Source organism: Henckelia pumila, unplaced genomic scaffold (assembly GCF_033568475.1).
Source record: "Henckelia pumila isolate YLH828 unplaced genomic scaffold, ASM3356847v2 CTG_108, whole genome shotgun sequence".
NCBI classification, from domain to species: domain Eukaryota; kingdom Viridiplantae; phylum Streptophyta; class Magnoliopsida; order Lamiales; family Gesneriaceae; genus Henckelia; species Henckelia pumila.
This window is the reverse complement of record NW_027331760.1, coordinates 86,406-100,696: the sequence shown is the minus strand read 5'-3', so window position 1 is coordinate 100,696 and position 14,291 is coordinate 86,406.

The following is a 14,291-nucleotide window of genomic DNA, read 5'->3' as shown; positions in this document are numbered from 1 at the left end:
ATGTATTGGTTCAAATGCTGCCCTCATCGCCTTAGTCATACGATCCATCAATGCTTCCATTTGAACCTCGAAAATTTGGTGTTTCGAAATATCCCCAACTTGTTTGTGATATTTTCTATCAGACATCGTACCTGCAAGAAAAGGTTAGTAATAAAAATTTCTTCACCCAAATCCTCACGAGTCACTCCAAATAAAAACCACTCACACTCTCTTTGTATTTTTTTCCCACTCAAAATACTCACAATCACTCCAATAAAGAAATTCACTCACAATGTAGAATAACTTTTGCTTTGTGGTTTATGAAAATCAAATTCACAAGTCTAAAGTCGTATGCACTTGCAAATCAACACAAGTAGACCGCAAATTAACAAGCAAAGTGACTATGAAGATTGAAATAGACTTGGCACCTAAGGATGAACAAAGAAAAAAATTGACATCATGTTTTTTTTAGAAATATTTTTTTATATAACTTGTAGCGCAAGAAACAACGAAACTTGGGCAATAAGATGGAAAGAAACAACATAGAAATTCAACAGGAAATAGACTCAAACGAAGAACGAAAAACTAGTAAAAATAAAAGATATTGAAACTATAACTTGTCTCAAACCTTTGCTCTTGATACCAAATGATACGAAGAATGAGAAAAGAAGAACGAATATCAAAAGATATTATACGAATTACTTGAATCAAAAGAACCGTCTCTGATTACCAAATGATAGGAATCCTTCATGGCATGAATAACAAACACGATATTGAAGAACTTGTCTTTGACAATCCACTATGAAGAATAATCGACAAATGCAACAAAGTGTTAAACTTTGATAAGTTTGATTTTGAACAAAGAAAAAGACTTTAATAAAATTCTGGAGAGAATTTTGATAGAAATCAATAATCTGAATTATGAATAATTAATTAATGTGTTTTCATAGTATTATATATTTAGATAACAAAAATAATTCTCCTAGTAGAATTAGACTATAAGTTTCCTAGTTGGAATAGACTCCAAATGATGTGATCTCCTTGATCTTCTTGGATTATCATCTTGGATTTCTTCATCTTCTTGAACTTGAAATCTCGCCTATAATGCATAGTTACACTAAAAAACTTATCTAAAGTAATTATATAGCTTTAAATATAGTAAATCTTGGCCCATATCAAATAATAATAAAATAAGTCCTAAAACTAGACTTGGCCACGGGCCGGGTCCGGGTTGGTATTTTACCAACCCTTAACCGGCCCGTCCTTGGCTAGTTCCGGTTCGGGTTGGTGAACCGGCGGTTCCAGTCTGGGTCCGGTTAACCGTCGGTTCCGGGTCTGGATCAACCCTTGTTTTTTTTTAAAAAAAAATTAATTTTTTTTAAAAAAACTTTTACGATTGAACTTTTGAAAACTCTATCAAATATTTCATTATCTCAATAAAAAATATATAAATTTATTAAATAAAAAATATATACATTTAAACTTTTAACATCTTCTAATATTACATTTATTCAATAAAAAATATATGACATTTCAACTTTGAACATTTTATATTAAAAACTATATCTATCTCAATAAAAAATATATTATATTTATTAAATAAAAAAATATATTACATTTCAAATTTTCACATCTTATATTAAAAATTATATATATCTCAATAAAAAATTTATTACTTTATTCAATAAAAAATATATTATATTTCAACTTTCAACATCTTATATTAAAAACTATATCTATCTCTATAAAAAATCTATTACATTTCAATTTAAACATCTTGTATAAAAAATTTATTACATTTATTTATTTTCAATCACATTCTAATACCAAATGATTTCTTGGCCTTCTGGCAAGAGTGATGCCTCAATACCAGTTGGTCTTGGGTTCAACTCCAACATGTGTGGGTATATAAATATAAATAAATATATTATATAATATTATTTAAATTTTTAAAAAAATAATAAATATATTATTTAAAAATAGGCCAACCATCGGGTTGACCCGGTCACGGTTCCGAGTCGGGTCCGTGTTTGACCCGGCCCGTGGCCAGGTGTACCTAAAACTAAACTAAATATACTTAATTGAGACTCTTAAAATAACAAAATATGCCTTCAACTAAATTATATAATAATCAATCCCAATAACTTGAACTTTCAAGCATAATCTTTCAAGGTATTTAAATTCTTCAAATTGTCATTCTTTTTAAGTGTCTCCTTAAACTTCTTGTTTCGTCTCCTATTAAATGATCCTTTCGGCAACTCTAGAGGATCTAATTTCTTCTTAGCTTGATAACTTCGAGAGCTATTCATGATCTTATCATTCTCCATGTAGTGACCCATATCAAGAATTAATGAATAAGTGGTAATTAATCATGTAATTACGTCTAAACATGATTAATGGATTTCCAGATGAGTCTAAGAGCATGTCCAAGGGGCAAGGAAGCCTAGAGATGAAGTGGGCTTCCTCGCCTCACTTCATCTTCTCGCAAGGGGCGAGAATCTCGCACGCAGATGTTATCCGCGTGCGAGAAAGAAGTGGGCCCCAAGCAGAGACCCTCCGCGCGGCGATGCCCTTTCTTTTATTTTTTAATTTTTTTTTAAATTGATCAAACAGCTTTCTTCTTTTTTTTTTAATTTTTTAATTTCTTTTTTTAAATTGCAACGACTAGATTAATCTGACCTTTTAAATCATTAAAAATAAAAAAATTAAAAATTAAAATAATTAATAATTAAAAAATCATTTAATTATATTTAAAAAATAAAAAATTCAAAAAAGCTTCAACGGTTAGTAACAACTATATTTTTCAATCTTCTATAAATACTCTCCATTACTCCTTGAAAAATCCACAACTTCTTCTACACTTTCATTCTACAAAAAAAAAAAATTCTTATTCTTTGATTGCATTCAATCCAAATCCAAAAATGAATCCATAGAACAATGATGATCTTGATTCTCCTCCACCAAAATTTTCGCAATTCAATGCCCAATGAATTGGTCTTTCCCAATCTCAATACTCCGATGAGCAAATGTTGAGTCACATGTTCAATCAAACTCAATTTTCCCAAAATTCAAACGAAGTCTTTCCTCCTAATTTCGAAATTACATCTTCAAAATAAAAAGGCAAGGGAAACAAGTTGTTGCTGTAAGTGGGGGTGACGCCATCACGAAGAAAAAGTGGTTGAAAGATGAAGATGAACGTCTTGCAAAGGCATGGTGCAACACGTCTAACAATCTGGCACTTGGAAATGACCAAAGCAATGCTAGTTTTTGGGGAATGGTTGAAAAAGAATATAACCAAGAGTTGCCAATAGGATGAAAAGTTCGTTCTAGAGACAACATGCGCCAACATTTCCAAGATCTTGCAAAGCGAGTTCTCACTTTCCAAAACAAAATTAGCGAAATAGAAGCCCTTAACCATAGTGAATCGTCATTTGAGATGAAGATATTCTTAAAATTTTATCACAATGTTTTATTCTACTTTGAAAGTAAAAAAATTGCTAAATTAATATTTTTATTTAGTATGCTCAAGCTTAAACAATGTTTGAGAAAGATTGTGGAACCGCATGGTCCGACGAGAAGCTTGGTTAGTCCTTAAGGATCAACCGAAATGGAGGATATGGTCGTTAGAAAAATACAAAGGCGATGTGGCAAATGCAACGAAAAAGCTGAAAAATATTGATAATGAATCATCTCCATCTCCTTTCTCCATGCCCACTGATACACCTACCTCCGATGAAGGAAATGACGTGCAAGAAGTGGAAAAAACCATTATACCAATAGGAAAAAAGGCCTTCAAAGCGAGCATGAAAGGATCTGGCTCAAAAAATTCCATGATAGATTTGTATGCAAAAATGCGTGAGGAGCAGACAAGATTTTATGAAATTGAGGATGCGAAGATTTCTATGGCAAGAGAGAATTATGCACAAATTGAGGAACGGATGTCCAAGAAGCACTAAATAGAGTTGAGGAAGCAGGAAATGAAGGAGAGGAAGCAAGCGATGAAAGAGATGGAGCTGGAGAGAGAGCAAGAAAATCGAATCATGGAGAAAGATATTAATGATCCAAACATGAATGATGTGCAACGTGAATATTTTACGAAGATGCAACAAGCAATTCTTCGTAAAAGACTTGAGCAGTAATTTATTTTATTGTTGGTAATTTTCTTTAATTATTTGTACTTTTTTAAATTTTTTAATTTTGTGTATTTCTGAATTTTCTGTAATATTTACATTTTAATTATGTGTAATTTTAATTTCTTTAAATTATGAAAATTTATTTTGTGTTTAAATAAAATATATATTTAATGAAATAAAAAAGTAATATTTCAATATTCTCTCTACAACATCATCTCACCCTCGCAGAACCAAGCAATGAAGTTATCATCGCTGACATCATCATGCAATTAAGTTACCAACTTCCTCACACCAACTTCATATCACCAATGAACATTCTATAAGGAGTTCAAAAATGGGTTTGGAACACTCGAAAATGATCCGGAAGGTCCCGAGTCTCGAGAGGGATCGGAACTTCCGAACAGAGATTGGGGCCACCGATTTATGAGAGTTCGGAAGCACTTCGGAATCACATCGGAAGCAGGGAGATCAGAGCTTCCGATCAGCGTTCAAAGCTTCTGATCTGCACAGCCAGCTGCCCAAAATGACGTTATGAAAAGTGATGTAAGCAGTGACGTCATGGATGGGACATCGAACGCACCAAAGGTGTGTTCGGACGTTCCGATGTGCTGGCAGGATACGTGGCATGCATGCATAGATCGGAATCAACGATCCGGGATCGGAGCTTCCGATCAGGCAGTTTGGAGCTTCCAAAGAGACGATCGGAGCATCCGATCGAGGTTTATAAATATGGGGTCCGAGAGCTCATTTCCTTGCTCATTTCCAACTTCTTACTCTCCCATTATAGCTCATTTTAGGGGCTTTGGGGGCTCTTATTTAAGAGTAGGAGTTGAAGGACAGTGTCTGGAGCAGTAGCGGAGCTATTGCGAAGTTGTGCTCAAGTTTTGGGGCTATCGGCATCAGTGGGCTGACGACGGACGCAGGAATGGTCCGAGTTTTTAAAAAATATTAGGGAGTATCTATTAGCTTATTTAAGGCTTTTGGAGCATGTTTAGTAATGCATGTGCATTTTGCATTGTAGACTTGTAGTACTGGATGGTAGGCTTGGAACCTAGATGGATGCTTCTAGGACTACCTTAGTAACGTACGTAAGTACTGACCGAGATAGCCGGTATGATATGATCTTATATGCTGCATTTGTATGTGCTTTGTATATACCATGTTTTACTGGTTTAGCACATTCATGATTTATATCCGACAGCATCTCGTGAGATGTGGGTCAGGTGGGGAGGCTCAGCCCCGTATGATTTTTTCTATCACTAAAAGACGTCGCGATGGTGGAGACTGATGCTACAGTGATAGGGGAATATACGAGTACCCCGCAGAGTCGCTCTTTAGCACGTTACTGTATATTCGTTGGCGCCCTTGAACAGACTGGTTTTACGGGGTTTTAAATTCATTGCATGCATCATATTTGTTTATATAACATTGCTTTTATATTGAGCGTAGTCGCTCACGTCCATTGTTTGTGTATGTTTGGACACCCCATTCAACGGGGCAGGTGCAGGTGCAGATAGTTCGCCCAGAGACTCGGAGTAGTAAATGACTAGAGAGAGACAACAAGATTAGCTGTAGGCTCTATTGTTATTAAGATTTATTCGATTGGGTTGTATATTGGATTTATTTAACCGGTTGTATTCTGCTGGTCAGCATTTATTTAAGCTTTCCGTAGTGTATTTCTGATTAGTGTTAATTGCATGCTTAATTAAGCTTTAATTCTTCGATTAGTAGTTGATCTGTGTTGGGTCGCTACATTTATTGGTATTAGAGCATGCAATAAGACTTTTGGTACATAGTAATGAGATTTTTGGGTTATAATTGTAGAGAGATGACTGTATTTGATGAAATTTCAGTGATGCACTTTTGATTGACGAGATACTTAGGGGTTCTCGAGATCGTCATTGCTGAATTACTGTAAGAGATTTGCCTTATGAGGATTCCAGCAAGATCGGGATGGGAGAGAAGATTGAGTTTTACACTCCAGGTACTTCTGAGGATTGATTGGAGCGCATGGTGTGTGACTACCCATTCGGCTTTGATCAAGGAAGATTCTCCACAAGCAGTTGGAGAGATTGTCATAAATACCTTGTCGAAGATTGTACCATTTACAGTATGATGGATGCAGGCAAGTTTTGTAGGTTAGATCTTGTGTGAAGGAGGTCTGCTGACATGCATTGATGCTTGGAAGAGGTAGACGAAAAACCTCACATTCAAGATCAGTAGACGGAATGAAAGATTTTCGCATGTATTTTGGATTTAAACTCTGTGTTTTTTTGTAAAAAGTATTTCCATTGTAAATATTGAATCATGGGTGTTAATGATTCTGGATGTTTACTGTACCAATTCCAGGTTGAGATTGTACGTCTTTTGATGTAATTGAGTTTTGTAATTTGTTTCTATTACATGGGATTTTAATAAGAATTGTATAGAACTTAGATCAGTGTGTCTGATATCTGGATCTTTGGGAATTGTATTCCAGTACTTAATGGATCAGTGTTCAAATATAGTGGGTTGTTGTGTAATTGCATGTTTCCAATGGGTCAGTCCTAAGTGTTTTTCTAGGATAACCTATTAGTTGTTTGACTATGTTTAGTGCCAGGGATGAGATGATTCATCAGGAGCATGAGTATTGTTCTAGGTTTTTTTTTCCTTAGAACAGTTGGTTGTTTGAACTTCTTTAATTATTTGTACTTTTTTAAATTTTTTAATTTTGTGTATTTCTGAATTTTCTGTAATATTTACATTTTAATTATGTGTAATTTTAATTTCTTTAAATTATGAAAATTTATTTTGTGTTTAAATAAAATATATATTTAATGAAATAAAAAAGTAATATTTCAATATTCTCTCTACAACATCATCTCACCCTCGCAGAACCAAGCAATGAAGTTATCATCGCTGACATCATCATGCAATTAAGTTACCAACTTCCTCACACCAACTTCATATCACCAATGAACATTCTATAAGGAGTTCAAAAATGGGTTTGGAACACTCGAAAATGATCCGGAAGGTCCCGAGTCTCGAGAGGGATCGGAACTTCCGAACAGAGATTGGGGCCACCGATTTATGAGAGTTCGGAAGCACTTCGGAATCACATCGGAAGCAGGGAGATCAGAGCTTCCGATCAGCATTCAAAGCTTCTGATCTGCACAGCCAGCTGCCCAAAATGACGTTATGAAAAGTGATGTAAGCAGTGACGTCATGGATGGGACATCGAACGCACCAAAGGTGTGTTCGGACGTTCCGATGTGCTGGCAGGATACGTGGCATGCATGCATAGATCGGAATCAACGATCCGGGATCGGAGCTTCCGATCAGGCAGTTTGGAGCTTCCAAAGAGACGATCGGAGCGTCCGATCGAGGTTTATAAATATGGGGTCCGAGAGCTCATTTCCTTGCTCATTTCCAACTTCTTACTCTCCCATTATAGCTCATTTTAGGGGCTTTGGGGGCTCTTATTTAAGAGTAGGAGTTGAAGGACAGTGTCTGGAGCAGTAGCGGAGCTATTGCGAAGTTGTGCTCAAGTTTTGGGGCTATCGGCATCAGTGGGCTGACGACGGACGCAGGAATGGTCCGAGTTTTTAAAAAATATTAGGGAGTATCTATTAGCTTATTTAAGGCTTTTGGAGCATGTTTAGTAATGCATGTGCATTTTGCATTGTAGACTTGTAGTACTGGATGGTAGGCTTGGAACCTAGATGGATGCTTCTAGGACTACCTTAGTAACGTACGTAAGTACTGACCGAGATAGCCGGTATGATATATGATCTTATATGCTGCATTTGTATGTGCTTTGTATATACCATGTTTTACTGGTTTAGCACATTCATGATTTATATCCGACAGCATCTCGTGAGATGTGGGTCAGGTGGGGAGGCTCAGCCCCGTATGATTTTTTCTATCACTAAAAGACGTCGCGATGGTGGAGACTGATGCTACAGTGATAGGGGAATATACGAGTACCCCGCAGAGTCGCTCTTTAGCACGTTACTGTATATTCGTTGGCGCCCTTGAACAGACTGGTTTTACGGGGTTTTAAATTCATTGCATGCATCATATTTGTTTATATAACATTGCTTTTATATTGAGCGTAGTCGCTCACGTCCATTGTTTGTGTATGTTTGGACACCCCATTCAACGGGGCAGGTGCAGGTGCAGATAGTTCGCCCAGAGACTCGGAGTAGTAAATGACTAGAGAGAGACAACAAGATTAGCTGTAGGCTCTATTGTTATTAAGATTTATTCGATTGGGTTGTATATTGGATTTATTTAACCGGTTGTATTCTGCTGGTCAGCATTTATTTAAGCTTTCCGTAGTGTATTTATGATTAGTGTTAATTGCATGCTTAATTAAGCTTTAATTCTTCGATTAGTAGTTGATCTGTGTTGGGTCGCTACATTTATTGGTATTAGAGCATGCAATAAGACTTTTGGTACATAGTAATGAGATTTTTGGGTTATAATTGTAGAGAGATGACTGTATTTGATGAAATTTCAGTGATGCACTTTTGATTGACGAGATACTTAGGGGTTCTCGAGATCGTCATTGCTGAATTACTGTAAGAGATTCGCCTTATGAGGATTCCAGCAAGATCGGGATGGGAGAGAAGATTGAGTTTTACACTCCAGGTACTTCTGAGGATTGATTGGAGCGCATGGTGTGTGACTACCCATTCGGCTTTGATCAAGGAAGATTCTCCACAAGCAGTTGGAGAGATTGTCATAAATACCTTGTCGAAGATTGTACCATTTACAGTATGATGGATGCAGGCAAGTTTTGTAGGTTAGATCTTGTGTGAAGGAGGTCTGCTGACATGCATTGATGCTTGGAAGAGGTAGACGAAAAACCTCACATTCAAGATCAGTAGACGGAATGAAAGATTTTCGCATGTATTTTGGATTTAAACTCTGTGTTTTTTTGTAAAAAGTATTTCCATTGTAAATATTGAATCATGGGTGTTAATGATTCTGGATGTTTACTGTACCAATTCCAGGTTGAGATTGTACGTCTTTTGATGTAATTGAGTTTTGTAATTTGTTTCTATTACATGGGATTTTAATAAGAATTGTATAGAACTTAGATCAGTGTGTCTGATATCTGGATCTTTGGGAATTGTATTCCAGTACTTAATGGATCAGTGTTCAAATATAGTGGGTTGTTGTGTAATTGCATGTTTCCAATGGGTTAGTCCTAAATGTTTTTCTAGGATAACCTATTAGTTGTTTGACTATGTTTAGTGCCAGGGATGAGATGATTCATCAGGAGCATGAGTATTGTTCTAGGTTTTTTTTTCCTTAGAACAGTTGGTTGTTTGAACTTCTAGGGTTATTGCCATGTGTTGATGGGATTTCATTAGGATGCCATGTCAAGGAATACCAAGAGTTGTGTACTGTTACCGAGAATAGACGTGAGGAGGCACAACCTTATGCCAGTGTTAATCTGAGAACCTTTCGTGCTTCAGAGGTTGCCTGGAAGCCTTCGTGCTTCAGGAACAGCTGTACAAGGAAAGCTAATCAGTCTAGGGATTTGGCAATAGTCGCAGCGGAGTATGACCTTGGATAGATACCAGTTGTGGTATTGAGAGTTAGTTATCATCTGGCTTTCGTGAGAGATGTAGGTTTTGGATTTCTGCTGTCATAATTAGTCTTGGGAGGAATTTTCCTTGACAAGTGATTATTCTAAACAGATAGGATTTTGACCTTCGATATTTGGGATATCACTAGACGGCTAGGTCTAGTAGGTAGCTGTATTTCTATCAGTGATTATTATGAGTATTGTATAATTTAATCAGAGATATGATTGAGATTCTTTGAGAAAGGATGATCCAAGTTACCGGGTCGTAAACTGTTTTGGGACTTGACCCGGATAAAGATATTGATCAGTGATGATAGACTTCATCAGTAGTGGATTATATCAGATGCTAAGGACTGTGCTGGATTATTCAAGACGGGAGGGAAGCGTGACCTACACAGTGTTCTCTGGAAGGTTGTTCCAAATAGGCTATCGGGGGAGGCTACCTCAGTCTTGATTTGTTGCACAATTTCAGCGAGGGATATAACTGTCGGGAGCATGTTCAGCGATAGTTGGAATCTTTCGAATTTGTTTTATATATTGGATTTAGCTAGTCTGGGTGTTCATCTCGAATGAATGCGACAGTTGGTAGTAGGTGGTGCAGGATGGGTACCAGTGACTACTTGTAGCTTTTGTTTGACTTTGTCAGAGATAGGTGTGTTGAATCAGGTGTGATTCTAAGTGTTTGGGATTAGCGGACTCGTGGCAGCGAGATCAGCAATATTGATCGAGCCATGTAAGTTTTTTAATAATAAGTGATTGTTTGATTTGATTGATGCTGTCAGGCCGAGCATGAACCACTGTATATCTACGTGGTCGATAAGTTAAGTACAATCAGGGTTGGTTGGGATGTAATGAATCGAGAGGTACTTGGGATGGTATGATGAGCTGGTATGCTTAGATATCAATATCAATATGAATATTGATTGAAGAACTGAATTTTTGAAAAGTGTAGAAGAAGGGGAAAAGAGGCGGCTGAAATGTGAAATAGAGAGAAAATTTTTCGTTTCAATTGACGTTCACTTTTGACAAAAAAAAAAAAAATTATGGGCCAAAAAAAGTCCTATAAACTTAAAATATTTTCTTTCTAAAATATTCCCTTCCCTAAAATTTTATAATTAAATACTACAAATAAACATTGAAAAAAAAAGCATATTACACATATATTACTTTAAAATTTTAAACCTTGTTCGTAGGATAGTCTCGATTCTCATTGTCTCCGTAATTATACACATACCTGAAAATATTAAAAACTATTTTTTTTCCATAAAAATTCATGCTTTAAACATTTAAACACATAATTTTTCAAAATAAATAATTTAAAACATCTCGTGATGGAATTCGTGGCTTCCAGCCAGTACATTATAGTTATCATATTTTTGTTACTTTTATAACAATAAGTCTTTAATAAAATTTGAGTATAGTGTATGCATTTTAACTAAATGTTATTTGGATAGCAGCTTCAAAACATCTTGAATTCATTTTGAATGGTGGAGATCGGATTTGAATCTCTATAACATCAAAAATAATTTTTTGACCATTGCTGCTCCGTAATTTTTTTTTGCGGCTCTTCTGTTGCTCCAAAATTTTGATTTCTTCAATGTTCCCTCATATAAGCATAAAAAAAATGAAATGTAGGCCACATGCATGAAATAATAAATAAAAAAAACAAAAAACACTCGTGAGACACAACAAAAAGCATGCAAACTAAACATGAAAATGACACAAAATAATGCACAAAAACAAATTTATCAACGACACATGATATTTTTGTTCATGATTTTGTATGTGGCATTGGCATACCATGTTAAGAATGTTATCCTTTCAAGATAGCGTGTTATTCTATGGTTGCTCAGCCCTAGTGTTTTTTGTAAGATAGGGTACCATGCAACACCAACTGGATCAACGGGGCAGCGTTTGCAGTTTACCCAAGACAATGATAGTCCAAGATCGGGTTCAGTATGTGTGGCACTAACTGAATCCTGCGGGGGAAGCGTGCACATAGTGGAGTCGCCTACATTCTGAGCATGATGTTTCGATATCTTGATCCCATTGTTCCAGAGCATTCACATTTCATGTTGCAAGCATCATTTAGACTTGTGTACTCATACTTGTGTGTTGGGTGTTAGCACTCACTTCCCTACTTTTATCTCGGACACCCCATTCGATGGAACAGGTTTGCAGGTTGACCAGAAGCTAGTGCAATGTTCAGTCCGCGACCAGGGATTGGGAGCAAAGGTTTACAATAGCTTTAGTTTAAGTTGATTTTTGGTATTTGATAATTTGGATTGGGTTGTATTATTATTTTTCTTTGGATTTCCTATTAATTATCGGTTATATTTAGTATTTGGTTTAAGTTTCCATGTTTAAGCTGATTACTTTTTGTTTAAGTTACTTCAATACTTAAGTTTCTGATTATTAAGTGATCTGAGATGGGTCATTACAATAATCACATAGTTTTGACTTAATTTATTAATATTTAAATCATAAGATTGATTGAATTCAGGCTTATATATTGGGATTGTTCAATATTAAAATGGGATTCAAAATTATAGAGAATTCAATATTATCACCCTTACCTATTCTACATTATACTAATTCATACATGTAATTAACTTCAAATGAAGAAAATAGTCAACAAAAATGCCAAATGTGTAAGGTAAACATTATGACATGAATAACATACATATTCGTTAGTACTTTCAAGAACTCAATACTTGATGTATAAAGCTCTCAATTGCTTTGTTACAAGCTTTAGAAGGCTCTAGTGAGAAAGAGAAGAGGTGTGAATAGTTTTAAAGGTTGAATTGACCTACTTATACGGAAATATTGGAATTGAAGTTCTTGGAATTTCTGATGTGGGATAACAATCAAGCTGCTGCACGATTGGCTAAGTTGAGCTGTTGCACAGCAGGTTAAATGAAGTTGTTGACTCATGCTGATTTGGCAGCTTCAAGATATTGACTCATACTTATGGAGCATCTTCAAAGGTCCTTCAGCATGCTGCTGAATCGTGTTCGATTGAGTTTGAAATCTGCTGGCTCTTTTGATTTGGTTACTGCGTAGGTGCTTAAGAAAGTTATTGTTCTAGGATTAAAATGTAATTACATATTTCTAATAATGTGGTGTTACACTGACTCTGAGGATTCAGAGTCTTAATTTGCCCATGTTTATTTTCTATATTCATATATCAACACCTTCTGATCATGCTTCTTCTTGTAAGGCTTATTTTCATCTCTAGATCTTCTTTTCTTCTCAAAAGATCTCTTGTAGTAGTCTGACTCCTAATTAAGCTAATCAACTTAATAAACATGATTAAGGGTGTGAGGACCCGGGTTGTTAATCTTATCTTAGGGCAATTTATTATAGTTAACAATTAATCAAGTACTTAAAAGAATTAAAGATCCAAGAGCTAAAAAATTATTATTTTTTTTAAAATTACATAGTCTCGCTCGATCGGCAAAAGTTACCCGATCGAGCGAGCTCAAACTTGAAGCTCTCGGGTCCAGGACATATTTGGCCTCGCTCGATCGGTGAATTTCTACCGATCGAGTGGGCACAAAATTGATTTCTCTGCCTTGCACAAAAAGAGCCTCGCTCGATCGGTGACTTTCTACCGATCGAGCAGGCTATATTTTACAAAAAAAATGCAGGAAATATTTTTGCTGTCCAACTTGAAACATATCAACACATACTCTGATTTAAGCTTCAAAATCATAAACATACAATCTAATAACATCTGATAAGCTTTCCTACACAAGTTACACATGTAGTTAACAACTTATACAACATTCTTGTATTCTTATCTAACATGTTTATCCACTCAAAGTACATGTCTTGCTGCTACAACCCGTATCCTCACATGCTAAGACTCTATCTCGAGCTATCCCTGTCTTTTCTGACTAGCTCCTGCCCCACCTATTGCCATGCACACATACAAAACAAAACAATAGCCGGATACCTCCGGTGAGAATAAAATCCCAGTATAAACAACATAAAGCGCGAGATAATAAACGTGAATGCAATGCATATGGAAAAAGAGGCTATCAAGCTGATATCAATCGAATATAAGTTCTTTGGGATCCCGAGGAAATAAAATCTTTAACGAACACCAACTCACCAATTAAGGTGAAGTTAAATACTTTATTTTCTCTGACTTTGGTGCAACTATAGTGAGTCTTCTGGCTCTGGAAGTAAGTCTACAATCCGTGCCACTCAACTACAGTCCTCCAAACGTCATATGCACTCTAGGACTTTCAACCCTCTGTGCTTTTCAGGCTGGAGTTCAAGATGAATGCAACATGTTCTGTATGCATTAAATGCTATAAAACATCTTGAACAACTAATCACATAAGCATGTAAAGCAATCAAATCATCTAATCACATAAAATACATAATCAACCAAGTATGTGATTAACAAGGGAATACTCGAAACGATAGCTATTTCGAGTGTTCTATCCCATCTGGATTCGCTGTCATTTATACCTTTCGATGTCGAGTCTGAAAGTACTTCAAATCCGAAAACATAACATGACGAATATATATCAAAATCTGCTCAAATTCGTTGCAAGGAAATCAATCAAATGACTTCAAACCTTCTACAA